We start from the raw sequence: 27,965 nt of genomic DNA on the forward strand, positions 1-27,965 counted from the left end.
ATAAATAATAGCTTTGTACATGTATTAATTTATGAAAATTTATATAATATATTTTAGGACTCTAGATTAATACATTATCAATAAAAATTGTATGATTTCTATGCATCCCACTATATTAATTGTAATATATTTATTCACAAATACCATTAGAATATACATTTCTTATGCATTTATGCATTAATTTTGATTATTTTAGCCTTGAATGTAATGTTATTAATATATTTATGGAATTATATATGCATTTTCTGATGTATACAAGCGTCTCCATGTTTTTTCATCCGTATCCATTTCTAAGTGGTCCGATACGATACCCGATACCGATACTTTAATCCTTGTATTTATTTCTAAACGTATCCGATTTTGTCAATTCCTCAGACTTCATTAATTTTTTGGTAAAAGGCCCTTTAATTAATGGGTCATTTATTAGAACACCCTCTATAGTTTTACAGATTTACATAAATATGCCCTATAGTTTTAATTTTATTAGAACACCCCCATGTAGTTTGCAACCTATTTACTTAATTGACCTTCTATTAAGAAATGTTTATTTTGCCTAGAAATGATAACATGATCACCTAAATTGAGTGAAAAATGTTAAAGGACATTGGCCCATGATTGTTTATTTCAAAAGTATCCCTAAACTTCTTTGTACAGAAAACAAAATTGACCAAATAGAACCACACAAAGTGGTTGCCCGTATCTTATTAGGGGCAAAACCAGTATTTTTATTTTTATTTTCTTTTGATTAAATTTATTCAAAATAGACATTAGGGTCAACCTGTCATTTTCAATTATCATCTAATGAAACGTCGATTAAGTAAATAGATTGCAAAATATAGGAAGTATTTTAATATAGATTTTAGTAAATAAAATTATAGGAGGTGTTTGAATAAATGACTCTTAATTAATACAGCATTTTTTCTAAAATAAGAAAAAAACTGCAGAATTGATCACATATAGTATAAGGTCTTTGAAAATCATTGATCGTAAAATAGGCAAAAAAAGAAAAGAAAAGAAAATCAACTATGAGCAACTTTAAAGTTTTTGATTGTGAAGTCGGCAGGTTGTCTTTTAAAGTCTGTACCATATGCCCAAGTCAATTTTCAATATTTATGTCATAAGTCTATGCTTTGATGTGTTAGTTATTAGTCTTATTCATCATTTGCTTGGTAGGTTCAATAAATCTGTCTATTCAATGAGATGAGGTTAATAATACAGTATAAAGTGACTCTGGAGTCCGGATCTGCTCCCCACACAACGCATTTCACACGGACCTTACAGTCTCATCCCACTATGTATTGGGAATATCTCCCATCCTTTATGTTGTTATTCATGGAATAAATCCCAATTCATGACTCTCACAATGTTGATAGCAATTTTGATTATTGACTTAAAGACTGGCTGAAGTGATATTAAACTCACCATGAACCATTTGATCGATCATCAAGATTATTGTAGGGGTTGTTTGGTATCGTTGTTGTTTCCTGAAGCAACGGTGCCACATCAGCACCACATCAGAAAAAATGGTGCTCCAAGTCATGCCTCGAAAATCGGGAAATCATAGCTTGGAGCAACGCCAAATTTGGTGTTTCCTGGAGCTGCAGCACGTTGCAGCCAACAGGGCAGTGATGTGGCACTGGATAATGGGTACCAGTGCTGAAAACGTTTCCTGGAGCAATGGTACCAAACAGAAAAGGTTGTTGTTGCTCCAGGAAACGTCCTATCTAGCAGCAACAATTCCAAACAAAAATAAAAACATCATTTTCTGAGAAAACGGTGCTCCAAACCACACATCAGAAAACGGTGCTGCAACTGCAGCATTGATGCCAAACATATACTTAATATATAGTTAGTAAGAAGTATATGTAATTGAGGACATTCAATGGAGCTTTAGCTATCCGAAAAGCAGATTTAAGTATGGCACATGTTTAGCGAATTGAATTGGCTTGCCGATTTGATTGCTCATGGAGTCGATGGGCACTCTACCCATGCACCTAGTAAATGAAGTCAGATTTGGTGCTAATAAAATTGTGTTCACACCGTTCTCATAGTCATTTTCAGCCCATATTTGATAACATCTTTTTCATGAATATAAAGAAGTATGGAGATTTTCCTTATGCACGGTTGAAAATGGCTGTGAGAACGGGTGTGAACACAATTTTGTGACTTCAATCCGCCCTCCTAAGGAGTACAAATGTAAATATAAAGTACAAGGTTTTGTAATCTACATATTTGTATTTATACTTTTTTATTACAAATGTAAATATAAAGTACAAGGTTTTGTAATCTATATATTTGTATTTGTACTTTTTCCAGACTGAGCCTAATAGACAGCCCCGATCCTAATTGAACAATCAAAGAAGAGTATGAGAAAGGACAAAGATTCTCATGTTGAGCATCATGATCTCTGAATCCACAAGTTTGATAGTTAATTAATGTGAAATTTTTGTTTGTGAAGTAGTTCTTGCACTGAATAGACCTGTCAATGATATTAAAAAATCCAAGGTTTGATCTAACATCTGACCTAATTATCTCTGATTTGGATGGTGTATTTATATAATTGGATTGAATTTTGATTTTGCAATCTACAATTGGATCAAATTCAGATTGAACTCCATCCGATCTGATTAAAATCTGAATCTAATTATATTATAATCTTTATTAATTTTAATATATAAAATTTATATATATATATATATATATATATATATATATATATATATATATATATATATATATTATAAATTCAGTATTGCTATATTTACCAAGGTTCAAAGTATCGGAAACGTAAGGTGTATCGGAAAGATAATTTTAAGAGACGTATCGGGATATGCTTTAGATATGTATGGATACGGACAAAAAATCAAGATATGCATAAATATGCTAAAAAGTTTAAATAAATTCTAAAAAACATATTAAGAACAATAGTTACAAGTTTTAGATGATTGTAAATAAGTTATTTAAAAATAAAAAAACTGTAATTTAATGGTCTATATAAAATTCGAGATATCGAGACACACTTAGTAACTATTGACCAATGATGGAATAACTAAAACGTGAAAAAACCAAAAAAAAAACTAAAATGTATATTGATATACATTAGTTTTAAAATGATCAATATAATTTATCTTAATATTTATTAATACATAAATTTTAATAATTAATTCTAACATTTATTGATAAGCATACACTAAGAAAAAGAGAAAAAATACTTAAAAACAAAAATGCATAAACAAATATCAAGCAAAAGGGCATGGCTTAGTGGTGAACCTCTGTTGTTAAAGCTTAATGTCTAGGGTTTGAATCTTGCTATTGCTAATTTGTAGTTTTTATACTAACAAAACGAATTTAATGAGAAAGAGTGTTATTAATTAACGAAATTAATGAGAAGAGAATTTCAATTAGGCGTTAAAATTGACATTCAAATTTAAAATTATGCATTAATTATAGGAGTAATTAACTAATTAATGAGAGAGAAATTCAATTAAATATATGAGTAAATATATAATTAATGAGAGGTAATTCGGCCTTAAATATAATTTAATGAAATTAATGAGAGAGAAAGGGACTTGTATCAGGCTATATCGTTTTGGGCCTGAAACGGTTTGATACAGATCAATACATATGAAAATGAACGCTACAGATAATTTCTATACATTTCGTGTATTGGGCTTGTATCGGAACGATATGTATCATCTAATATGGTCCGATACATTGCGAAATTTTGAACCTTGATATTTACATTAATTTATTATATATAAAAATTAAAAAAAATTAAAACAGAGTTAGATTAAATCCGAATCTGAATCCGAAGCCTTCAAATCCAATCAAATATGGGATCAAATTCAAATGTGTTAAATAATTGGGATCAGATTCACTGAATCCAATCTGAATCAGATCCAATTACAGCCTTAACAGTATGGCATTAAGGCTTTGAAGTGTATATGGTATGCCTGTTTTGTAATTGAAGGCACATTACACAACAGACTATTTTGTGCCCAAATTAAGGCTCCGTTTACGTTTATTCAGTAAACGTTTTGTATTTGTGTGATTTCAAAATTAAAAAATACATTTAATGAGGGTGTTTATGACACATAGGCACCACATCAACAAAAATACTAATAAATGTCTACCCGTTTCAGGAAGCTTTAAACCGAAAAAATGTACAGATTTTACAAACTTCAATACACAAATGCAATTAATAAGGTATTTACTGACGAGGCACCTATATAGCACCCTCAATAAACGTAAATGAAACCAAACATATACTAAGTCTTATAATGATTAATTCCTCGACTCTTACCCTGCTATCTACAAGCCTAATGCGACTTTTTTTGTGCATTTGGAGTCTCGCTGCTCATTTGGCGTATGCCTGATTCATTTTGGACTGGTTGAATAAATTTATCCAGCATTCACATTCTGTAGTTAAAACCAATTCATCTATACTAACTTAACACCCAAAAAACAAATCTTCCACAAACAAATGAAGGAACCACTCCAAATGCTTGGTGTTAAAAGTTAAATGGACACCAAAATCTGTCCATATCCCTATTAACGCTCTGGAATGAAAAGACCACCAATTGGTACCGACCATGTAACGTTTATGTTTTGATTACATGCCCCAAACAGTACGGGCCATGGCCACTTTGTTGTTAGGTCGAGAGGTCAACTCATACAGTATCCTAGCAAAAGTGTCGGAATGTCTGCCATCCGAGAAGAGGATCTCTGCGAAGGCATTCTCACAAGCTAGCAGATGGGCCCTGTTCTGGGACTCTGAAACAAGGCTCTCCAGTATCATTGCTGCTTTTCGGCATACTTCTGGAACAGGATGCGGTGTTCTGATCACTTTCAGAAGCCTATCAATTGCCCTGTGTTAAAAACAGAAGTAAATTTCAGAAAGAACCTTTTAGTTTAGACAGATATTAGGCTTCTATACTAGCCAGGGTAAGGAAGAAAAGTTTCACCATCTCTCGCTTGCAAGCTTCAGCCTGCAGTCCATGTTGACTTCTGAAAGGTTATAAAGAGCTCCAACAGCTGCAGCCTGTGCATCTACTGCTGGTAAGCTCACTAAATCAATCAAGCGTTTGTATATCTGCAGAAACAATTCGGAAACAAACCAAGATATTAGGACGTTAGAGGTTTTACAAAATGGTATAAAAATAATAATAATCATCATCATCATCTAAGCCTTGTCCCAACCATATGGTGTCAACTACAAGAATCCTGTTCTACCATTCAATCCTGTTCAGTACCATATCCATTGTTAATTTGTGGGCTCTTAAAATCATTCCTCATTACATCAACCCATGTCCCTTTTGGGCCGCACCAAACTCTTCTAGCCCCTTCAACTTGGAATAGATCACAATGTATAAAGATAATAATGTGAAGAGTAAATGATGGAGGTGGATAAAAAAATAATGAGCCTCAAATATCTTGTGCGTAACTGCGGAGTCTCAAATACAAGGTAACCCAAACCTGAGGAGCAAAAGGAAGAAGGAATGGTTCGTTATCAGGATTTATTATCAGACGGCCAAGCAATTCAGAAACTGCACAATGCCAGGCTTTGACCAAGGATCCTAGCATTCCCATGATGGCTTAAACTGCACGTTTCTCACTGGTTCAGTCAAGAAATAATGAAAAAAAAAAAAATCAACTCAGAAATCAAGGTTAGAATGAAATATAAAAACCTGAAACAAATTTCAGTAATTACGTTATCTTTATATATGATGGCTTGGATGAGCTGAAGATTCGGAGGTCCAGCAATGGTGCTAAATTCACAATTGTCTCGAGTGCATTTGTTATGAGCTCCTCATCCTCTGTCAATATGAGCAATTTATTACATGAATATTGAGCATAAATATTACACACAAAACAAATGCTTATAATTTCCTTTGTATTTTTTCCTCTTTTTTATCTATCAGGGATATTCCTAGAGATAAAAGCTCTTTTTTTGCTCTTCAATGGAAACTTTCTTCAGGTCAATGAGATGTGCAATTATGCATGTTATTTATTTATTTATTTTTTACTCTCAAGCATATATTTCCATTTGATAATGAGAACTGTACTTTTCAAGTAAAAAACATTGGGTCTGGAGACAGAGTACCTATACAAGGATTTGAGACCCCCATTACATGCCACCTGTGTCATGTAGCAATAATCAGGACCCACCATAGAGTGGTCCCAAGTAAAAAAGTAACTTGTGCAAAAAGAATCAACCTAATCAGATTAGCTTTAACCATCTGATTAGCATTATTTGCAAGGCTATTTTTCAAATTCAAGAAAACTTATTGTTAACTGTCCAATTAAATGTGGTAAAATCAAAGGTTGCCATCTTCTGATGAACTATCCCAGCTTATCTTCTATGTAGGATCCATCCAATGGTTATGCAGGCTCCAGACCCGTATATGGGTAGTACTGAAAGAGGGATCTGCATGGTTTTCTTAAGACCTGTAAAGGTTTATAGTATGGCACATCTTTGGAGAATGAACCCATCAATCCTTAAGAATTCCCATCTCAGAATCCACATTTGATTGCTTGTATCTCAAGAATTTTTCTTTTTTGTTTTTTGTTTCCTTGTTGTATTTTCCCTTGGGGAATGTGTAAGCCAATTTTGAGAAAAATTGTTCTCAAATCTTAAATAATAACCTTTTATAAGAGAAAAAAAGAAAGAAAGAAAGCAGGGTCTAAATGGGAGCGGGATCCCCCCATCATTTTTCTTTTTGGCTAATAGCCCTCTGTCTGGACAATGTAGTTCCAAAGCATTTCATCAAGGTCATACACCATCTGTCTTTCTCTTCATCATTGTAAGGAGAAATAGAAGGACATTTGAAGGAAAAGCAAGAGGCAAGGAGATGTGTTCAAGAATAAGCTTCAAGCTGCCGGACTGGGTTTTGGTTTTACCAGAATTTAAAGATGTAAATAGAGTCCTTTGAGCCAGGGGTTAGTCTTTGACTGTTGTTGGAAATGGAAAACATAGAGGGATGGGCTAATTGATTGTGTTTTGCTTTATTCATTTTTTCTTTGAAGGTGATTGCTTATCACCGATTCGAATGCAACTTTCTCTGTTATTTTAATGAATTTTCTTTTTTTTACTACCAAAAAAGTCATTGCAAATCCAGCTGGATCAGCATATCCAAAGGAAAATGTCAAAGCTTCCTAGTCAGCGTAGAATAGGAGAAGATGATTAGTTTACTCCCCATCCCTAAGGCACATAATGCACACACTAAGGGGCAAATAGGATCTTCCAATCCTCTTCTTCTGAAGCAGGTCAAAGATACTTTCCTTTTTTCCCCACATGTTGCTTCATGAAAAAAAAAAACAAAAAATAAAAGGAAGTCTAAGTGAAAAACTTAAATGCTTTTTTAGGACGAGATGCAAGGTTGGTTATAATGGATTGGAAAGGTTTGCAAATGGATAAGGATGCCACACATGCTGATCACAAAGGCATCAACAGGCAGGAAGATGTAGACTTCTTCTCATAAATATGTTGATTTTCTTTTTCTTCTTTTTTTTTTTTATCAGCATCAACATCAAATTTTATTACTTAGATAAAGAGAAATGTACAAATCAAAGGCAGCCTCAGATACCACCAAGAAAATACAAAGACAATTTAATATTCAGTCTTACAACTGAGCCCAGAAACACACTAACCTGTTTACTCCTTGCTTTGCTAGTTGATCAGCTAGACCATTTGCCGACCTAGGAGTCCATTGAATTATCAGCTGCATATCCCTTGAGAACCTCTTGAATTGTTTGATTTTGTTTCTAAAAAACCAAGGAGCCTTCTCATTCTGTTTTAGCCACCTTATTAATATTTTGGAGTCACCTTCAACTATTAGCTTTCTTACCCCATCTCCATAGTTTTCTGCATCATGTAAATCACTGCATTCAGTTCTGCTGTTACAAAATCACACAATCCAATGGGGCCTGAGTACATGCCCATGATCATTCTGCTTTCATTTCCTAAAACCCCTCCAATTCCAGAGAGACCCGGATTCCCAAAATTACTTCCGTCAAAGTTTAATTTCAGGAATCCTAACTCTGGGGGATCCCAACCCTTTAGTGCCTTCCACTTGGCTGAAGTTGAGGCTGCAATTGTTCTCCAATTCCTTAATATGTCATCAATAGAGAAAGCTGAGAACAACTCCAGTGTCTTTGTCCAGAAAGCCATTTTTGCCATAATCCCTTCAATTAATGCTTATTTGCTCCTTTTCTTTTCCTCGAATATATGTTTATTTCTCTCCCCCCATAAGGTCCAGATTACTGCTGCACTTGTACACCTCCACATTAGTCTTCCCTTCCTTTTTTGGCCAGTTGAAAGTAAAACCATCAAACAACCTGTCCAATCTGTCCGGAGTATTCCACCGGCACCCAAAATATGTTGATTTTCTATTTGATGAGGTTTATACTTATCTCATGAGGATTATGGTAATTATTATTTTTTTGATAAATGAGGATTATGGTAATTATTAGCTAAAGATTACTACTGATCACTATGAGACCTAGGGAATTACCCAAGAACTTGGTCTTTTTAATATAAAAAACTTATTGCCTAGGTGGCTAGGCAACAAGGAATCTGCTACAAACAAGACATGTACAACAGGCTATGTAACCCAATCAAGAATAAGCATGTCAATGGTTGTACATAGGGGTGAGAACTATTTGGTTAAAACTGAAAAACCGAACCGAAAAATTCGGTTTTGGTTTTTTCGGTTCGGTTTTTGGTTAAATCAATTCTCTTAATTCGGTTTTTGGCTAATTCGGTTTTCGGTTTCAGTTTTTAGAATTAGAATTTTGGTTAACCGAACTTTTATTATTATATGTAATAAATAATATATAATATATAGTATATTATATATTTATCTATTAATATATAATATACTGAAATTTGGTTTCATAATATATATTTGTTATAATATATAATATAGTATATATTATTAAAATATGGTTTTAACTGAAATAAAAGAAAACCAAACCAAAAATTTTGGTTTCGGTTATTTTGGTTTTTCCAAATTTCGATTTTGGTTTGGTTTTATTTTTTTAGTTCGGCTTTTAAAATTTCGGTTTATTCAGTTTGGTTTTTAACCGAATAAACCGAATGCTCACCCCTAGTTGTACAGATCACTGGCATGCCCACAATCCACTCTTGATTGGGACACATAGCCCCATTGTACATGCCTTGTTTGAAGAAGATTCCACCCTGATTATAGGGAAGGATATGCATAACAAGGTGATGACCAAAAAGGTCAAAGGCAAAACTTAATATGGTTGCCATTGCCAAAGCAACATTGGGATAGAAGAACCAAAGAATTTAATGATGCCTTTCCGCTCATGAGATAAAGGGCAATAAGGGGTGTAAACCAATGGGAATAAGTATGGACTTATAGTTTTGGAAGCAGGAAGGAATGAAGGGATGAGAGATCCATCGTATGGACACCCAAATCTTGCAGAATAAAGGGGCGAATTTCAAAAATTTTTCTCTCCCTTTCAACTGGGAATCGCATTCCCTATTTAAAAAATCATTTTTCAATGATCAATCTTGAACCATAAACTGAACCAAATCTGAACCAAAATGACTAGGAGAGAATTATACCTGATACGGAGAAAAAGTATCTCCCAACGAAGGTGTTCACGCCCAAGGAAGGATCCAAAGACTGCTCCCATTGAAGATGGCGTAGTGCAGGATGGAGCAGAATCAGCAGTATTCTTCTCCAAGAATTCTGTCCTTCGCAACAAACAGCAGGATGGCACGTGAGCACATCTTCCTATCAATTCTTTCTGAAAGAACTGATGTCAAGATCGAATCTTGACTTCTCCCACAACTGGAGATCGAACTGGATGTCTAGCGGCTGCAGGAAGGAGGCGGCAAGAAAGATCTTTGCAGGGATTGTATAAATCTTTCTTCTGTGATTTCAGCTCTGAAGAGGATCTGATTATGTGATTCTTCTAAAGGCTGCCGCCCCCTCCTTTTGTAACCCTAAAAGATCAGCTCATAATCCAATTGGGAGCTGCTGATCCAAATCATATTTGGATCAGACACCCTTTTAGATGATAAGGATAAACCCTTATCTTATCTGCAGATTAGATCAACCATCTCCTAATCTCATTAGGAGGCTTCTAGATCTGAATCATATTCAAATCTGGACTCTCTGAGTGGATAGGGTCTTAACCCTATCCTATCTGCTGATCCATCTCAGAATTCACCCATATTTAACTTATTAAATAAGTTCGGTTCGAAATGGGCTTTAGGCCCATTAAGCTTATGTGCTCACTTAACCTTCCTAACTGCTGCCCAGTTGGGCTTCCTTGTATGGCGTGGGACCCAAGCATTGATCTATACATCAACCACATGGGTTCGGCTCAACCTTTGTTACAAGGCCTGGCCGAATACATTGTTATGGATAGTGCACCCCCTGAAACCCATCAAATGGGTTATATGGGCCCAACACTTACCTTAAGTGGTCCCTGGGCCAAGCCACCTTGTAACACTCAGGGACTGTGGGCAGATGCAAGATTATCCCATCAGGTATTATCCTCAATGGTCTTACACTTAACCTCTCAGCCCATAATGATCAAACACTGCCCAACAAGAGAGGACCTCTCCCTCGACTGCAAGGAACAGTGTTGCACTCTCTACTTATATGGATCCCGGGAATTAAAACATTTTGCAAACATTTTAGAAACCATAATATATATACTTTTATATCTCATATAAAATATACTTTGCAAAACAAATATATACTTTTATATCTCATATAAAATATACTTGGTTTCCATCAGTGAGAGTGCATCCCCGATCATTACCTTTGTCCGACAAAGGGGCTGATCTTGTCACTATGATCACCCACTCAGATGAATTCTCAGATTGTCCCAACATACCCAGGTTTTGACCCCCACTAAGGATCTCACTAATTGGTACATCAAAGACAGCCCAATCCGACACCTAGTGCAGTATCATAATCGAGTCTAGGGGTCGGGTGTAACTTTCCAGTTTTGCCCATTAATCTCCAAGGTCTAGGGCAATGCTAGAGATCTGGTCCAGTTCAAAGATTCAATGCTCGATGTGCTTCGACTTCGAGTGGGCTCGTGGCTCCTTAGCCTGAGCTATGGCTCCATTGTTGTCACACAACAACGGGATGGGTGATGTACTGGACGAAACTACTCCCAACTCGTGAACGAATTTCTTCATCTACACGGCTTCTTTGGCAGCCTCACTTGTGGCAATGTACTCGGCCTCGGTCGTGGAGTCTGTAGTGGACCCCTGTTTGCTGCTTTTCCAACAAACAACACACGATCCTATCGTGAAAACATATCCAGATGTAGACTTTCTATCATCTGGATCCGATTAGAAATCGGCATCTGTATACCCTTGGATCTGTAGCGAGCTACCGTCGAATACTAGACAAAACTCTTTTGTCCTTCGAAGGTACTTAAGTATGTTTTTCACAACAGTCCAGTGCTCCTGCCCTGGGTTGGCCTGAAATCTGCTTACTACACTCGCTGCCTGAGCAATGTCAGGACGAGTGCACAGCATGGCATACATGATGCTCCCTACGGCAGAGGCATAGGGAACGTCTTTCATGCCATCAATCTCCTTAGAAGTCTTGGGAGACATCTTCTTGGAGAGAGTGACTCCGTGCTTGAAATGGACATTTCCTTTCTTGGAATTTTCCATGTTGTATCTTTTGACTATTTTGTCAATGTAAGCAAATTGGGATAATCCTTTTATCCGCTTCGATCTATCTCTATAAAGTTGAAGACCCAGTATATAGGAAGCTTCTCCAAGATCTTTCATGGAGAATTGCTGTGAAAGTCATACTTTCACCGTAATTAACGTTCCTACATCATTCCCAATGAGTAGAATGTCATCTACATACAGAACCAAGAAGGAAACCTTATCTCCACTGTACTTCCTGTAAACATAGGGTTCATCCGGATTCTGCTTGAAGTCAAACGATTTGACAGCAGAGTCAAAACGGATGTTCCAACTTCTAGAAGCTTGCTTAAGTCCATAAATGGATCTATTAAGTTTACATACCATGTTTTCCTGACTTGCAGCAATGAAACCTTGCGGCTACTGCATATAGATATCTTCAGTAAGATCTTCATTCAGGAATGCAATTTTGACATCCATCTGCCAAATCTCATAATCATGGTATGCTGCTATAGCTAACAGGATCCTAATGGATTTAAGCATGGCCACAGGCGAAAATGTTTCCTCATAATCGATGCCCTCTTTCTAAGTGTACCCTTTCGCCACCAGATGAGCTTTGAAGGTCTCAACCCTACCATCGGGGCCCTTCTTCCTCTTGTAAATCCATTTGCAACCGAATGCTTTTACCCCAGAGGGTGGATCTACTAAAGTCCAGACTCCATTGATCTCCATTAAGTTCATCTCTTCTTTCATGGCCTCCACCCACTTCTGGGAATCTATGTCTAACATAGCTTCCGCGTAAGTCACGGGATCCTCCTCACTAGTCAAGGTTTCCACCAGGTAACTATCCTGGTCATAACGATAACAGACTGGTGGCCTGGATACCCGAGTGGATCTTCTAGGTTGGTCACTACCTGGAACTTGTGGGACATCTCCCACTGCTCCTAAACTCTCCTCATCAAGGCCTATTTCCTGACGATGGGTGTCTAGGATATAATCGGTTTCCAAAAACTATGCATTTCGGCTGCAAAACACCTTCTGCTCACTTGGGTCATAGAAAAAGTAACCCACATAGCCTTTTGGGTAGCCTATAAATAGGCAACAGCTGGTCTTGGATTCCAACTTGTCTGCACTCGTTCTTTTAACGTGTGCTGGACAACCCCAAATCTTTAAGTGTTTGACACTTGGTTTCTTTCCGGTCCAAAGTTCATATGGAGTGTTCGGAACCGATTTGGTTGGAACCCGATTCAGCACGTAAATCGTAGTATCTAATGCGTAACCCTAAAAGGATGTGAGTAACTCTGAGTGTATGAGAAGTGACTAGACCATATCCAATAAGGTCCTATTCCTCCTCTCTGAAACACCGTTAAGTTGTGGTGTAGCAGGAGGAGCTAACTGTGATACTATCCCATTGTCCTTTAAGTAGTCATTGAATTCGTCAGAGAGATACTCGCCACCTCGATCTGATCGAAGGGCTTTAATTTCTCTCCCTAACTGTTTCTCGACCTCTTGTCTGAACTCTTTGAACTTTTCAAAGGACTCAGACTTGTGTCTCATTAGGTACACGTAACCATATCGTGAAAAATCATCAGTGAAGGTGATGAAATACACGTGTTGATTCCGTGTCCTAACACTCAGGGGACCACACACATCACTATGTATAAGGTCAAATGTGCCTGTACATCATTCAGGCTTACCGTTAAATGGCCGTTTTGTAATCTTGCCTTGCAGGTAAGGCTCACAAGTGGGAAGATCTTCTACAGTTAGAAAATCCAAAGGACCATCCTTTACCAACCTTGTGATTCGGTCAACACCGATATGGTCAAGTCAGTAATGCCGCAGGCACGTGGGATTAACTTTATCATGGGCTCTCTTCTTGGGGATTTCAGCTGACGTAGTTTCGGTTATGTTAGTTTCGAGAGAAGGATGTAAAACATAGAGACTGTTCTCCAGTTCCCCGTATGCGATGAATCTATTATTTCTTTTAATAGTAATCGTATTACTAAAAAAGACAGAATAACCATCTGCACACAATTTTGAGACAGAAATCAAATTTCTTCTTAAATTTTGTACATAAAGACAATCTTTCAGTACAATAGTTCATTCTCTAAAAAGTAACTCGACAGTTCCTATGGCCGCGGTTGCAACAGTTGCAGTAGTCCCCAAGTAGAGCGTAACTTCTCCTTCACTCAGCCTTCTACTTACCTTGAACCCCTGTAGTGAGTTACACGCATGAGTTGAAGCCCCGGAGTCAATACACCAGGACGCAGAAGCTACCAATAAGTTGGTTTCTATAACACAAGTTTCGAGATTACCTTTCTTGGATTTCAGGTAGGTAGGACAGTTCCTTTTCCAGTGGCCGGTCTTCTTGTAGAAGTGATAGGCATCCGATGCCTTGTCCTTCCTTTGCTTCTTGGGTTTGGCAGCCTTCTTCTGGGGTTTTCTCTTTGCCTTCATTTTCTTGCCCGATTTGCCAATTTCAACAAGCATGGCAATGGGCTCATCCTTTTTAATCAATTCTTCGGCCCTCTGCAACATATTGCTGAGTTCCTGCAAGCTGACGTTCAGCTTGTTCATGTTGTAATTCATGATGAATGGATTAAAGGATGGAGGTAGAGAGTTGAGAATAGCATCGATCTGTGTTACCAGTTCCAGCCCGGATCCAAGAGCCTCCAGTTCGTTGATATAACCCATCATCCGGAGATAATGGTCGTGAACTTGTTGGCCCTTGGACATCTGTGCGGTCATGAACTGTTTCAAGACCTTCTGCCGAGTAGAACGATTCTGCTCTTCGTACATTGTCTTCAGACTGTCCAATACGTCCTTAGCAAGTTCGATCTGATCGAACTGCCTTTGAATTAGATTGTCCAAGGAGGCAATGATATAGCAGCGGGCAAGGGAGTTTTTCTCCTCCCATTCTTGGTATTCTTTTCTCTGAGCCTCAGAAGCCCTATCTCCCGAACGATCCGGGGTAGGATTCTTGGTTACCTTGTCCAATTTCTCAGAGGTTAAGACCAACATAAGGTTCCTGTACCAGTCGGCATAGTTTGGGCCCTTCAGCTTGTTGTCATCAAGCAGCTTTGCAAATTGTCTGTTTGTCATTTTCTGATAAAAAAACAAACATCGGTCCACAACCTAATTTGATTCATGTTCATTACATAGATATGGATTTTAATCTATGTTCCATTTCCATTTATTCATCTCTGAGATTTCCCTCATTTCTTAGTGACAGAGACTGCGAGTTGTCTCTGGAAATGTGAGAAATCACATAGGGTGCACGGAGCCAACTGTTTCAGCTGCAAAACCCTACCACCTTTTTGTGAATGATCATATCCACTCATCATATGAGCTTTCCCTTTGGCTTTTGTCAGACAAGGTTCAGAGCCGTTTTCAGGCAAACCTTTCTGTCCAGTGAGTGCTTACCCATCATGTTTGTGAACGCCAAGATACCGTGAGAGAGTTCCCATTTTCTGGTGAAGCCCCTCCCACATCGATCTATGACGCCCCTATCATCTTATGAAACATTCAGACAAGCCCAACAGCAAATGGATAGCCCATTTTTTGGTGCATTTCCTCATTACTGAAAGACACATCCTCATGCTAATGATGAAAGACATTTAGAGAGTTCATCATATGAATCCCCCTATCACATGCAATCATATTAGCTGGAGGGAACAATCAATTACGCTCTAGTTTGATCTAGGTCAAACCCAAGTGGCTCCCACTGACTTTCATAAAGTCAGATTTTGGTGGGCCCAAATCGGCTAGGGTCCCGCACGTAACCTCTCCATGAGGTGTGGGGCCCACCATTGAGGGCGGTCATCCAATGACCAAAAGGGACACCATGGCAATGATGTGCATTCAGCCATGGTGTGTGCAAGAGCCACTGTCGATTGATCATGGGCCAAGCACTTATGGCCCATGTACGTAGCACATCACACATCCATACATCACATGCAAGGATAAATTGATCCAATCAATTAATTATCTATAAAACCCATTTGAAACCCATTTTAAATCCATAATATTAACCATTAATATTGTCTAAGTATATGGGCCGAATTAGGGTTGATGGGCTCGGCCCATATAGCTTTATCCATAGTGTGGGATTTTAGTAGTTTTAACCATTTAAAACTAGGCCTTTACAGGTTGGGCCGAATTAACAATTTAATTAAATATCAATCCTCAGGCTCATTAGTGGGAAAAATAGGACTAACTTTCAGCCTAGATTGAACCCTAGATTTGGTCTAAACAATTTGAACCAATCTTGGTTCGAATGGGTCTAGGGTTTGATGTTTAATTAAATCTTTAATTCAAGAAAATAATATGAAATTAAATTCTGATAAAAGAACAATCAAGAATCAGTCTATCAGGGCTATTCGCACAATCCTTCCTGCAAAACAGAGGTTAGATCACAGGTTGCAGTTTCACAAACTACAAATCACAAATAGCGATTCTCCCATCTGCAAAATCTCCTCCTCTGCGAGTTCTCCTTCTTTGCGCCGCCATCTTCAATCCAAAATAAAATAAATAGAAATCCTAATTTCTATTAATAAAAAAAATTATTTTACAAACCAAATGTAATAAAATAATCCATAAACTACAAAATCGCAAGTTCCCTATACAAATCAAGAATTCGATCTCCTCTTGTACGAACAACCCAGAAATCAAGAAAATCATAAAGAACAATTCTAAATAATAATCAGATTTATAGAAAATTAATTTCAGATTATTCGCCCCATAATTTTGGGAACAAATTTCTCAAAACCCTTATCGCGCAAATTGGGTCGAACGCCTTCTGCCCATTTGCGCAGGTTCAGATCTGAAACAAATTGGTTCAAGATTTGAACTATGGCTCTGATACCACTGAAGGGATGAGAGATACATCGTATGGACGCCCAAATCTTGTGGAATAAAGGGGCAAATTTCAAAAAAAATTCTCTCTCTTTCAACTGGGAATCGCATTCCCTATTTAGAAAATCATATTTTCAAGGATCAATCTTGAACCATAAACTAAACCGAATCTGAACAAAAATGAGTAAGAAAGGATTATACCTGATACGGAGAAAAAGTATCTCCCAATGAAGGTGTTCACGCCCAAGGAAGGATCCAAAGACTGCTCCCACTGAATATGGCGCAGTGCAGGATGCAGTAGAATCAACAGTATTCTTCTCCAATAATTATGTCATTCGCAATAAACAGCAGGATGGCACGTGAGCACATCTTCCTATCAATTCTTTCTGAAAATACTGATGTCAAGATCGGATCTTGACTTCTCCTACAACTGGAGATCGAACTGGATGTCTAGCGGCTGCAGGAAGGAGGCGGCAAGAAAGATTTTTGCAGGGATTGCACAAATCTTTCTTCTGTGATTTCAGCTCTGAAGAGGATCTGATTATGTGATTCTTCTAAAGGCTGCTGCCCCCTCCTTTTGTAACTCTAAAAGATCAGCTCATAATCCAATTAGGAACTGCTGATCCAAATCATATTTGAACCAGACATCCTTTTAGATGATAAGGATAAACCCTTATTTTATCTGCAGATTAGATCAGCCATCTCCTAATCTCATTAGAAGGCTTCTAGATCTTAATCATATTCAGATCTGGACTCTCTGAGTGGATAGGGTTAAGACCCTATCCTATCTGCTGATCCATCTCAGAATTCACCCATATTTAATTTATTAAATAAGTCCAGTTCGAAATGGGCTTTAGGCCCATTAAGCTTATGTGCTCACTTAACCTTCCTAACTGCTGCCCAGTTGGACATCTTTGTATGGCGTGGGACCCAAGCATTGATCTATACATCAGCCACATGGGTTCGGCCCAGCCTTTGTTACAAGGCCTGGCCGAATACACTATTATGGACAGTGCGCCCAATGAAACTCATCAAATGGGCTCTATGGGCCCAACACTTACCCTAAGTGGTCCCTGTGCCAAGCCACCTTGTAACACCCAGATACTGTGGGCAGATGCAAGATTATCCCATCAGGTATTATCCTCAATGGTCTTACACTTAACCTCTCAGCCCATAATGATCAAACACTGCCCAACAAGAGAGGACCTCTCCCTCGGTTGCAAGGAACAATGTTGCACTCTCTACTTATATGGATCCCAGGAATTAAAACATTTTGCAAACATTTTAGAAACCATAATATATATACTTTTATATCTCATATAAAATATACTTTGCAAAACAAATCTCAACGATTGAAATCGGCTGCCGGCAGTCTTGGTTTCCATCAGTGAGAGTGCATCCCCGATCATTACCTTTGTCCGACAAAGGGGCTGATCTTGTCACTATGATCACCCACTCAGATGAATTCTCAGACTGTCCCAACATACTCAGGTTTTGACCCCTGCTAAGGATCTCACTGATTGGTACATCAAAGACAACTCAATCCGAAACCTAATGCAGTATCATAATCGAGTCTAGGAGTCGGGTGTAACTTTCTAGTTTTGCCCATTAATCTCCAATGTCCAGGGCAATACTGGAAATCTAGTCCAGTTCAAAGATTCAATTAATCATACATTGTGTGTGCCTAGGGTCTCACCCTGGCAGCTGAGACATGCCACCCCAACCGACTTGGTGGCACCACAGTGTCAGCCTTATCAGGATAAATCTTCCTAGACTGAACCACTAGCTATGAACATTTTAAACTAACACAAGTCTCATTAAGTGTCCAGTTTAAGGGTATTACACAATAACATACCAAGGGAACATGAATCAAATATGCACTTTTATTCATTTACAATAAAGTACATCATTCTGATTGAAGCTAAGGGCATACAAAACTGTACAACAAAGAAGTGGTAATAGCCTTTATGCAAAAGGGAAGGACTCATCTTACTAGGTGCTTGTGTTGTGGTTTTGAGTTGGTAGGATTGTTTTCAAGTGGCAATGATAACCAATGTTTTCAAAACCATACCAGACAACGTGATTGAGTTGAAAAGTGAACTGCCTGGATTGTGTTTAAAACTATTGGCTTTGGTCAAAATCAGGTAGAAATATGGTTAAACAACTAACCCAGTGAACCATTTGAGTGGTTTCCTTTTTGTTTTTTTTTTTTATTTTTTTGAGAAAAAGGTAATGTATTTCATTAAAAGAAGAACCTCATTGAACTTCAATGAGGTTTTCTGTGTCTGTTCTTTTAATGAAATACATTACCTTTTTCTCAAAAATAAAAAGGAATGGAGGTAGATGATTTCAATTAAGAAATTAGACTTGTTTTTCAAATGAGGTTTTGTTAAGACAAGCAGCAACACTGAACCCAGGCCGGTGTTTGGGAATAGCCAGCCCAAACTCAAGACCTACAAAAGAAGGAAGCCAAGGGAAGGATCCATTCACATGGACTCATTGCTAGCCCATTAACACATCTACAAGGGAAGGATCCATTCACATGGACTCTAGAAGCCCAACGGGCCTTTGAAAATCTCAAAATGGCCTTATCTTCACCACCAGCATTAACATTACCTGGCTTCAACCAAACATATAGAGTGCAATGCAACGGGTCAAGGAGTTAGAGCTGTATTAATGCAAGAGGGGAGACCCCTTGCCTTCTTTAGTAAAGCACTCTCAGTTCAGCGGGGATCTAGCTCAATGTACACAAGGGAGCTGATAGCCATAGTCTTGGCGGTCTTACATTGGTGTTCCTCTCTACTGGGGCGCAATTTCATAATCAGAACTGATCATCAAAGCCTCAAATTCTTACTGGGACAGAGAATTCTATCACCAGATCAGCAACGTTGGGTCACAAAGCTCATGGAGTTCGATTATTCAATTGAATATCGACCAGGAGCAACCAACAAGGCTGCTGATGCACTGTCAAGACACCCAGAACTGCAGCAACTATAGGTCTCTCTTCAGCCCATAGCTAAACTCTGGGACCAAAGGCAGCAACAAGTCCCGAACTGCAACAGATAAAAAACAGCCTATCACAGCGAGCTGAGCCTGATTACATGGTCAAGGGGACCTTGCTTTATCATAAAAACAGATTAGTGCTACCAGCCAACTCAGCCCATATAGGCCCATTGTTAGATTACTTCCATGTGTCACCCATAGGGGGTCATTCAGGGGTACTCCAAACATACAAAGGCATTGCATCGCAATTCTACTGGAAGGAAATGGTGAGAAAGTACATCTCCAACTGCTTCCGGTTCCCACCCAAGTTTGGGAAGACATCTCGATGGATTTCATTACTGGGCTTCCGATCTCAACAGGTAAATCAGTGAATTTGGTAGTGGTAGACCATCTCAGCAAATACGGTGGCCGATGTTTTTGTACGAGAGATAGCACGCCTTCATGGATTCCCCAAATCTATTTTATCATATAGGGATCCGTTGTTCCTTAGTACATTTTGGAGGGAACTATTCTGAATACAGGGCATTCAGCTAAGGAAATCAACTAGCTACCATCCTCAGTTGGATGGACAAACCGAGGTAGTCAACAGATGCTTGGAGACTTACCTGCGTTGTTTTACAGGGTCCACACCCAAACGTTGGACCCAATGGCTCCACTGGGCTGAATGGTGGTATAGCACCACCTATCATGCAGCTGCAGGCATGACACCCTTTCGTGCCTTATATGGTTTAGACCCTCCCGCCTTACTGCCTTATGAAAAGGGGTCTTCCCCAGTGGCTTCGTTGGAGGAAGCATTGACCTAACGAGATGCTACTCTACAGGAGCTCAAGCACAACCTAGACAGAGTGCAACAGTGGATGAAGAATGCCTATAACAAACACCACCCAGAAGTGGAATATCAAGTCGGTGACTTTGTATATCTGAAATTGCTGCCCTGCCGCTCACTATCAGTAAGACAACAACGCTGGAATAAGTTGTCTCCGCGCTACTTTGGGCCCTTCAAGGTCATCAAAAGGATAGGCAAGCTTGCCTACCGCTTAGAGCTACTGGCACACTCAAATATTCACCCGGTATTCCACGTTTCAGTTCTGAAGAAGGGGCTCAAGCCTAATGTAGTAAATCAGCCCACTCTACCTGAGTTTATTGAAGATATGGCCTTAGTCACAGAACCCCAGTCCATTATTGACTTTCGCTGGGTAAAGAAAGGACACCATGTGGAACCTGAAGCTCTAGTATGGTCTCAATCACCCAAGAAAGATGCAACCTGGGAACCTTATATCCAACTCCACCGCCAGTTTCCTCATCTTGACCTTGAGGCCAAGGTCTACAAAAGAAGGAAGCCACGTCAGCTCTCAGGTCCAAGTAATGACAGGTTGGCATAACCGAAGGCAACAAGAAGTGGAAATTAGCTTCCAAGATTATAACAGACTATAACGGCCCCACAACTAGTGTTTTAAAAGCGCAAGGCGCAAAAAAGGCACAGGGGTAAATTTTTGTGCCTGAGGCGCAAGGCACAAGGCAAGGCATGCGTCTTTTTAAGCAAGGCACAAAAATAAATAAAAAAAAAACTAAAAAATAAAAAATGCCAAAAAAATCAAAAAATTATTAAACATAATACTAATAAAAATATAAACTGATATTTTAGAATAAATGTTTTAAAAAACCTATTATCTAAAATTAAAATACATAAACATAACATGTAAAGCATATTCAAATGAGAATTTAAAAATAAAATCAAACACATAAAACATTTTCAAGCATATAAAACTCAACCTCTTTTTTCTCAATTACATTACTTCAAGTAGCTAATGTGACATATTACATTCCTGATTCTACAAGCCGCCTTCACTTGCTTCGCTCGCTCACCGAAGCTTTGAGAACCCTTATTCGGTAATGTTGTTCATTCATTCATCCTAATAAAACATCTTAAAAAGCAATTAAAACTATAAAATCATTATTTTTTGTGTGAAATCTAAGAATTTAAGACTCTAACATGAACTTGTTTGGGCTTGCCTCAAGGGGTGTGGCACGGGGGCCTGGGGGTGGACCAGGTGTGCGCCTTTTGAAAGGGCCATGCCTAGGACCTGGGCGAGGCGCCTACCCTAAAATGCGCCTAGGTGCACCTTTTAAATCACTACCCACAACTTCCAAGAATTGTAACAAATGTAACAACCGCAGTCTCTCTCTCTCTCTCTCTCTCTCACGAGTCAGGAGGTGGTTCCTCAGTAGAACCCTGTGCTAAGCAGTTCCTAACAGGTTTTCTGTGTCTCTTCTTTTAATGAAATACATTACCTTTTTCTCAAAAAAAGAAAAGGAATGGAACTAAATGATTTGAATTGAGAAATTCCAATAATTCGCCTCACCTAGTTGATTTTGGAAACTTACTCCTAAACAGGGCTGGGAAGAAAACAAAGGAGGGAAGAGGAATTTTGAATTTTGTAGGGGAGTGAAAACCCTAATCTGTTTGGGGAACTGTATGTATGTAACAGTTCAGTTTAGGGAATAGGGACTGATAAGATAACATTCATATTTCTTAGCATCAAAAAATAATAAAGTTTAGTAAGCTGCACAGAATGTATTGTGTTCCCTTTTTTTTTTTTTTTTGATAATTGAAAGATAAATGTATTGTGTTCTCTATTGCAATTGGAAGAAATCACCAATCAGGAACTGAAGTTAAAGTGATTCTATCTATGTTTTGTCTGGTTTTCATTCATTGTAATTTCATGGCAGTGATTTGGCAGTATTTTCCTCAGGGCAATTAATCTGAGCTGGTGCTGGCTGGAATCAGTCTCCTCCTTGTTATCTGGGTGGAGAGTCCCAGGCATGTCTAAGGAAAACAAGTGTGATCTGTTATTCCCTCTAGAGTTATGTGGGCTATCTGGTTGGAAAGAAACAATAAGGTCTTTGAGCAGAAAGCTAAGTCTGAGGCTTAGGTGATTAACTTTATAGAGGAAGAGCATAAGATTGCCAACCAACTTGGGGTAGAGAAATTACTCGTTGAAGGGGGCTCTAAGGTGATTGTGGATGGGTTGCTGGACCCAGATTCAGTTACTTGGAGCTATAGGGATCTTATGAAAAAAGTGAAATGGTTAACAAGGCACATGACTATTAGAGTCCAATGGGTGGGTAGGTCAGCAAATGCTTTCGCTGACTTTCTAGCCAAACAAGGGGTATCTAGGGAAGAGCTATTTTGGGCAAGTTTGTAACTTTTTTCTTGTTTCTCTTGTTTCACTGTAATGCTTAGGAGAGGCTGCACCTTGTGCCTCTCCAAGGATGCATGTAACAGCTTTTCTTCTTTGATTAATGAAATTATCTTTCAATTATCAAAAAAAATTAAAAAAAAAAAGAGCATAAGAGCTGGCTGTCTTTGATGTTTTTTGGTTCTGGTTCTTTTTTGAGGGTGGAATTTTTTGGGGTCCGTAATTCTGGTCTTTCTTGTACAGGACCTTATACTGTTGCTATAATACAATACCTGATTTTACCTCTTCAAAAAAAAAAAAAAAACTAGAAGATTGGCTCAAAAGAAGGTGCACATATGGAATTGAATAACAAAGATAATGTCAATACAAAAATAACTTTTATTTCCACATATTCCTGTTACTTACCTGTGATGTGAACTTCTATGCATTGGAATACTGTTTCCAAGCAATGACGGTGTTGAGCCATAATCATTTCATTATCAGGCATGAAAGAGAAATTCCGAATGATATTTGAAGCAGCAACAGCACACTGTTTTTTCTCCACACGCCCTTCATCATCCAGATTAAACAAACCATCTTCCTCAAACCACCATTCTGAAGGGCCACTCTTGGTCATGCTCTTCTGACCCGGGGTTTCATTATTAGATGAACCAAATCCCATGCTGCAAAAATAAATGTCAAAACGATTTCAAAGTTCCAAATCTACATTCCATGTTCTTGGTGATTTAAGGCATGATCCACATACAATGAGGGACATCAGGGTGGGGTTACCCAGGATTAGGCCTCGTACTCGTTCCCAAAACCTGAAACTACAGCATTTGCACCCAACAATCTAACTCTAGGTGCTTTTGCAAGTTCTTTCGGAAGAGCAATGTCACGCCAGTCATCTACCTGTTCCATTAATGAAAGTTTTTATTCCAAAATAAACCTCTTTGGTAACAATGCAGTGCAAAAAGAACCATAGTATTGCCAGATTTGAATTTGGAGAATGCATGGCAGCTACTTTCTCTAAGAAAAGCTTCCCATTCCTAATATATATATATATATATATATATATATATATATATATATGCTGTAAAACCAAAACACATAAGGGAAGGAACACCCACAACTTGAAGAAGAGCATCCAGCAATCCAGGTATTTTGGCAAGAGGGGTTGCATCTCTGCGTATGTCATCTTTTTCTTTAAAAGAGAGCAATGTGAGAGTGTTCAATGCCCATGTCATTTCACTATTCAATCCACTTTGAAGAGCCAGAACTATCCTTTTGTTATTTTGATCTGGGTGAAAAGTAATTGCAATAATTATTAGTACAGGCATCAGCAAGAATTTCTATATGGTCAAATGCCAATAGATATACACTTTGGTGTCCATTAGAATGTTACTTTATGAATTATGAAATGTCCAAGACTCCAAGCACTATTCAGTAAACAGAGCTTAATTACAGTCATCAAAAGTGCTCTATCTCACCCTTTCAAGATGGAAACAAATAGCTCTCATAAATCCATCACTTCAAATGAGATTAGTCAGGAAAAACAAACAAGAAGCACCCGAAGTAGCATATATAGTACCTTTTTAATACAGTTAATAGCTAAATATTGACTTATATCTCTTTTATTGATAACTGACTCCATATGTTTATTTATTATTACTAAAGTTGTCTTCCTCATGTTATATGTTTTGCACCATGTAATGACCATATTAATTTCTCTGATATATTTATATTTGATATGGATGCTTTTTCATTAGACCTGGCAATTGGGTTGGGTGTGTCGGGTTCAGGTTGGGTCAAGACACTTCAGGTTGATTACGGGTCGGGTTGAATTTCAGGTTAGGTTGTCAAATGATAGACCCTGACCCTAAATGTTCGGGTTCGGGTTGGCCCATGGGTTAATTCGGGTCGTCCTAAAAAAATTAGCTGAAATTTAAAAAGAATAAAGAAAAATACATGAAAAAAAATGCCAAAATTACAGGAATGTGGAACAGACAAGTTCTTTGATTACATAGTCACAAGTTCTTTGATTGGTAAAGTCCGCTTTTTTGTTATAAATAATGAAAGAATGTGGAACAGACAAGGGTTTGTGTCATGCACCCCCATATCCTTGGTAGCCTATACTACCTCTCCCATCATTATCCATAAACTGTTACTTACAATCCTAGGAATCAGAATATCTATTAGTAACCCCTCAATACAGTTAATTTCTGCTTACTATTTTTTTTTATCAATAACAGAATTTCGTTGGAATTAATTAGGAGGTATTACAATCAAACAGAGGGAGGTAAACTGTCTTAACTCCCCCACAAGCTAAAAACAGAATTAGAAAGAAGCCCAAAACAATGAAGTCCTATACACCCCTTGCTTAGCTAGCCCGTCAGCAAAGGCATTTGCAGTTCTTTTAACCCAGCTGTACTTGACGTCAATATCCTTTGCCAGCCATTTAAATTTTTTTCCTTTCATTGTTGTATTTCAACAAACCAGGTTTGTCTTCCTTTAACCAACTTACTACTAGCTCCGAATCTCCTTCAAGAATCAGTCTCCTAATATCCAGTTCTCTTGTTCTTGGATCCCTTCCAGGACTGCTGATATCTCAGCCCTGAGAGAATCACCCTCTCCAATTGGACCAGAGAAAAGGACTATAGTATTTCTTTCCTCATTTCTGAAAACCCCACCAATTCCTCATTTCTGTTTACTCTTTATTTGGCCAAGGCATCTGCCATGCTATTAGCCAATCTTAGTGTTAATACAACTTGAGCTCTCAATTCTATTGCCAACTGTTTTGCTTCCCTCACAACATGTCTGTATTACCACAGTCCTGGGCTATTTTGTGCTGCCCAGCCCACTACGACCCAAGAATCCCCCTCAACTGAGTTCTCTGTAGTTTAATAATTTCCCTAACTTCAGTCCCTGATGTACTGCTCTGCTTGTAATTCATTCCTTATTGAATCACCTTACCTACAGGTCACCAATGCCTGATGTACTGCAACCATCAAAATTTAACTTGCATTTGGTGTTTATGGTTTAGGACAAAACTTGCCATCTCCTACCACACATTTTCTCATATATATATTTTTTGGGAAATCGGACCTTGTAGAAAACATTCAAATCCTGCTAAAATCTTTTAATCTGTTTTTCTAGTTTCTGTTTCTTCTAAAATCGAACTTTGTTTATAAAATTCCAAACTTTCTTCATTCTACAATCCAAGTATGAGTTGTGTTCAAATTTCAAAGATGTAATCGCAACTCAAGTCGTCAAGATTCTCTTACCAACAGATAGACATCATAACCCTTAATTCATGTTCCATATACACATAATTCCAACCCAAAGATATCTAAGTGTTTCAAGTGCAAGTTTTTTATTTATACAGTGAAAGAACGATGAAGTCTTGGAGAGAGAGAGAGAGAGAGAGAGAGCAGTAGGGTTAAAGATTCAAACCAGCGAAAGAACTGGAGAGATGGGCCCAGGAGAGTAGACGGTGCCGACGAATCGGCTGCAGCTGCGGCAGCAGCGGCATTGCTGCTTCCACTACCAAAAGGACGACCACGTTTCGCCGGCTGAGGAGCAGCACCCGCTGCTCCGCCCATCTTACCCTGTTCCCTCTTCTGCATCTCTCGGTCTCTCCCTCCAAATTCACTCTTCGCTCTTCCTCGCTCGCTTGACAATTTCACCGCCCGGTCCGGTAAAATGCGAGAGCTATCAGTTTTTTTTTTTTATTATTCGGTGCTATGCAGTATGCACCATTTGTTTCGGGAAAATTTCTTAAACTACCGATAACATTTAGGAAATTCATTAACTATATTTTATTGTTTTAGTATTGTCTTAAAATATTCTGAATCTTCTTTGCCCTTCTATCCGTCAACGGAAGGATTAAAAATACTATTTTTCTCGTCATCCTCAGCCTTGAGATGAGGATATATCCTAAATATAAGGCCTAAAACGTCAAAGACGAAAACAATGATCACTTGGTTTTTAAATCTCTCTCCTCACCACTTTCCCGGACTACCAACCAAGGCATTGCCACCACCAACAGGTTCCAGCTCTAATACGAAAACTGGAACTCTTAAAATGATCTAATCCGCGTAACTCTGCAAGGGGAAACAAAGAGAGATAAAGAGAGAGAAAGAGGATTGTACATTGTAGTGTCAACTTCACATCTGTTATCTGTGGATACATTTAGACTAATGACAAGTGACCGAATGTTTTCATCAAATGGCAATTACTCAATCAAAAAGAAATGTCCTATAATATTTGTTTGGAACAAATGTCTGAATAAATTTGGTAGAATGGCAATTACTCAAGTAAAATTTGTTTTCGTCTGAACTACATATTTGCGGAATGGAGATTTTCAAAGTTGCAGAATAGAGAGAGATGAGAGAGACGAGAAAGGGATAGAGAGAATAAAACCAGCAACGACAAGAACTAGTGACAGTTCTTCTTCTTCTCCATTTGAACCAGCGGCGGCACAACAGTGGTTTCCCCCCCACCGATTATCTCTTTAGTGATAGAGAGAGAGAGATGAAGATATTGGCGTGAGAACATCATATTCATACCAAGTTATTCTTTAGTGATTGAGCCTCTCAGCCCTGTTTCCATCTGAGTCATCCCTGTTGGCATAGATTACATCAAGAAAGTCTAGCTTTCCATTGTGTTTGTGAGCCTTGTTCATCCCCCCCCCCCTCCCCCTCCCCCTCCCCTCGATCCCCTGCAAGTCCATCCAAGTGATCAATGGAATGTTGAAAAATAGTAAAGAATGTAGAATGAAACTTAACGGTAATCGCTTTTCAAATCGAGAACTTGTAAAACTGTAGCATTATAGAACTGTGAAATGGAGAATTTGCAGAGAGGAGGGTTCAGTCGTGCTATGATCACTTTCCTTAAAACCACATTTGCTCCCTATGGTGCAACCGGGTGATTGCAAATCAGTCACCAAGATAAAACAGCCCATAGGCCATTGGTAGGTATGCACTCGCTTACCAGACTTTCGCGAACCACAAAGAATGATGCTCAAAAACTCGACACTCGACAAAGAGAGAGATGTGTTGTGTGCAATGATTTGTGTTTTTAAGTTGACCAAAACTCTTTTTTATAGAATGTTCTCAATCACCCAAACGGACACAAAAGTGTCCTTTCAGAGAGAAGTCTCTTCCGAACAGTGCCCATGTTCGAAGAGACACAAAGAAGAAGAGACACAAAACATAAAAAAAACATTTAAAAAATAAATTTGAAATTCAAAAGTCAACTGGTCAAAACCAAACAAT

General features: G+C 38.3%; 1 pseudogene across 1 annotated transcript; it reads right to left on the bottom strand.

Annotated features, from left to right (window-relative positions):
- Positions 1-4,420: 4,420 nt before the first annotated feature.
- Positions 4,421-26,439, bottom strand: LOC148879054 (armadillo repeat-containing protein LFR-like; annotated as a pseudogene). The gene is made up of 9 exons (XR_016108290.1): positions 26,143-26,439; positions 24,862-24,865; positions 23,820-24,041; positions 23,456-23,601; positions 23,116-23,372; positions 5,711-5,816; positions 5,476-5,614; positions 4,965-5,092; positions 4,421-4,868 (listed from the first exon to the last, which is right to left on the bottom strand). The product of XR_016108290.1 is annotated as an armadillo repeat-containing protein LFR-like (transcript).
- Between the last annotated feature and the right edge of the window lie 1,526 nt (positions 26,440-27,965).

This window comes from Nelumbo lutea, chromosome 1 (genome assembly GCF_056320005.1).
Source record: "Nelumbo lutea isolate HS-2025 chromosome 1, American lotus-T2T, whole genome shotgun sequence".
NCBI lineage: Eukaryota > Viridiplantae > Streptophyta > Magnoliopsida > Proteales > Nelumbonaceae > Nelumbo > Nelumbo lutea.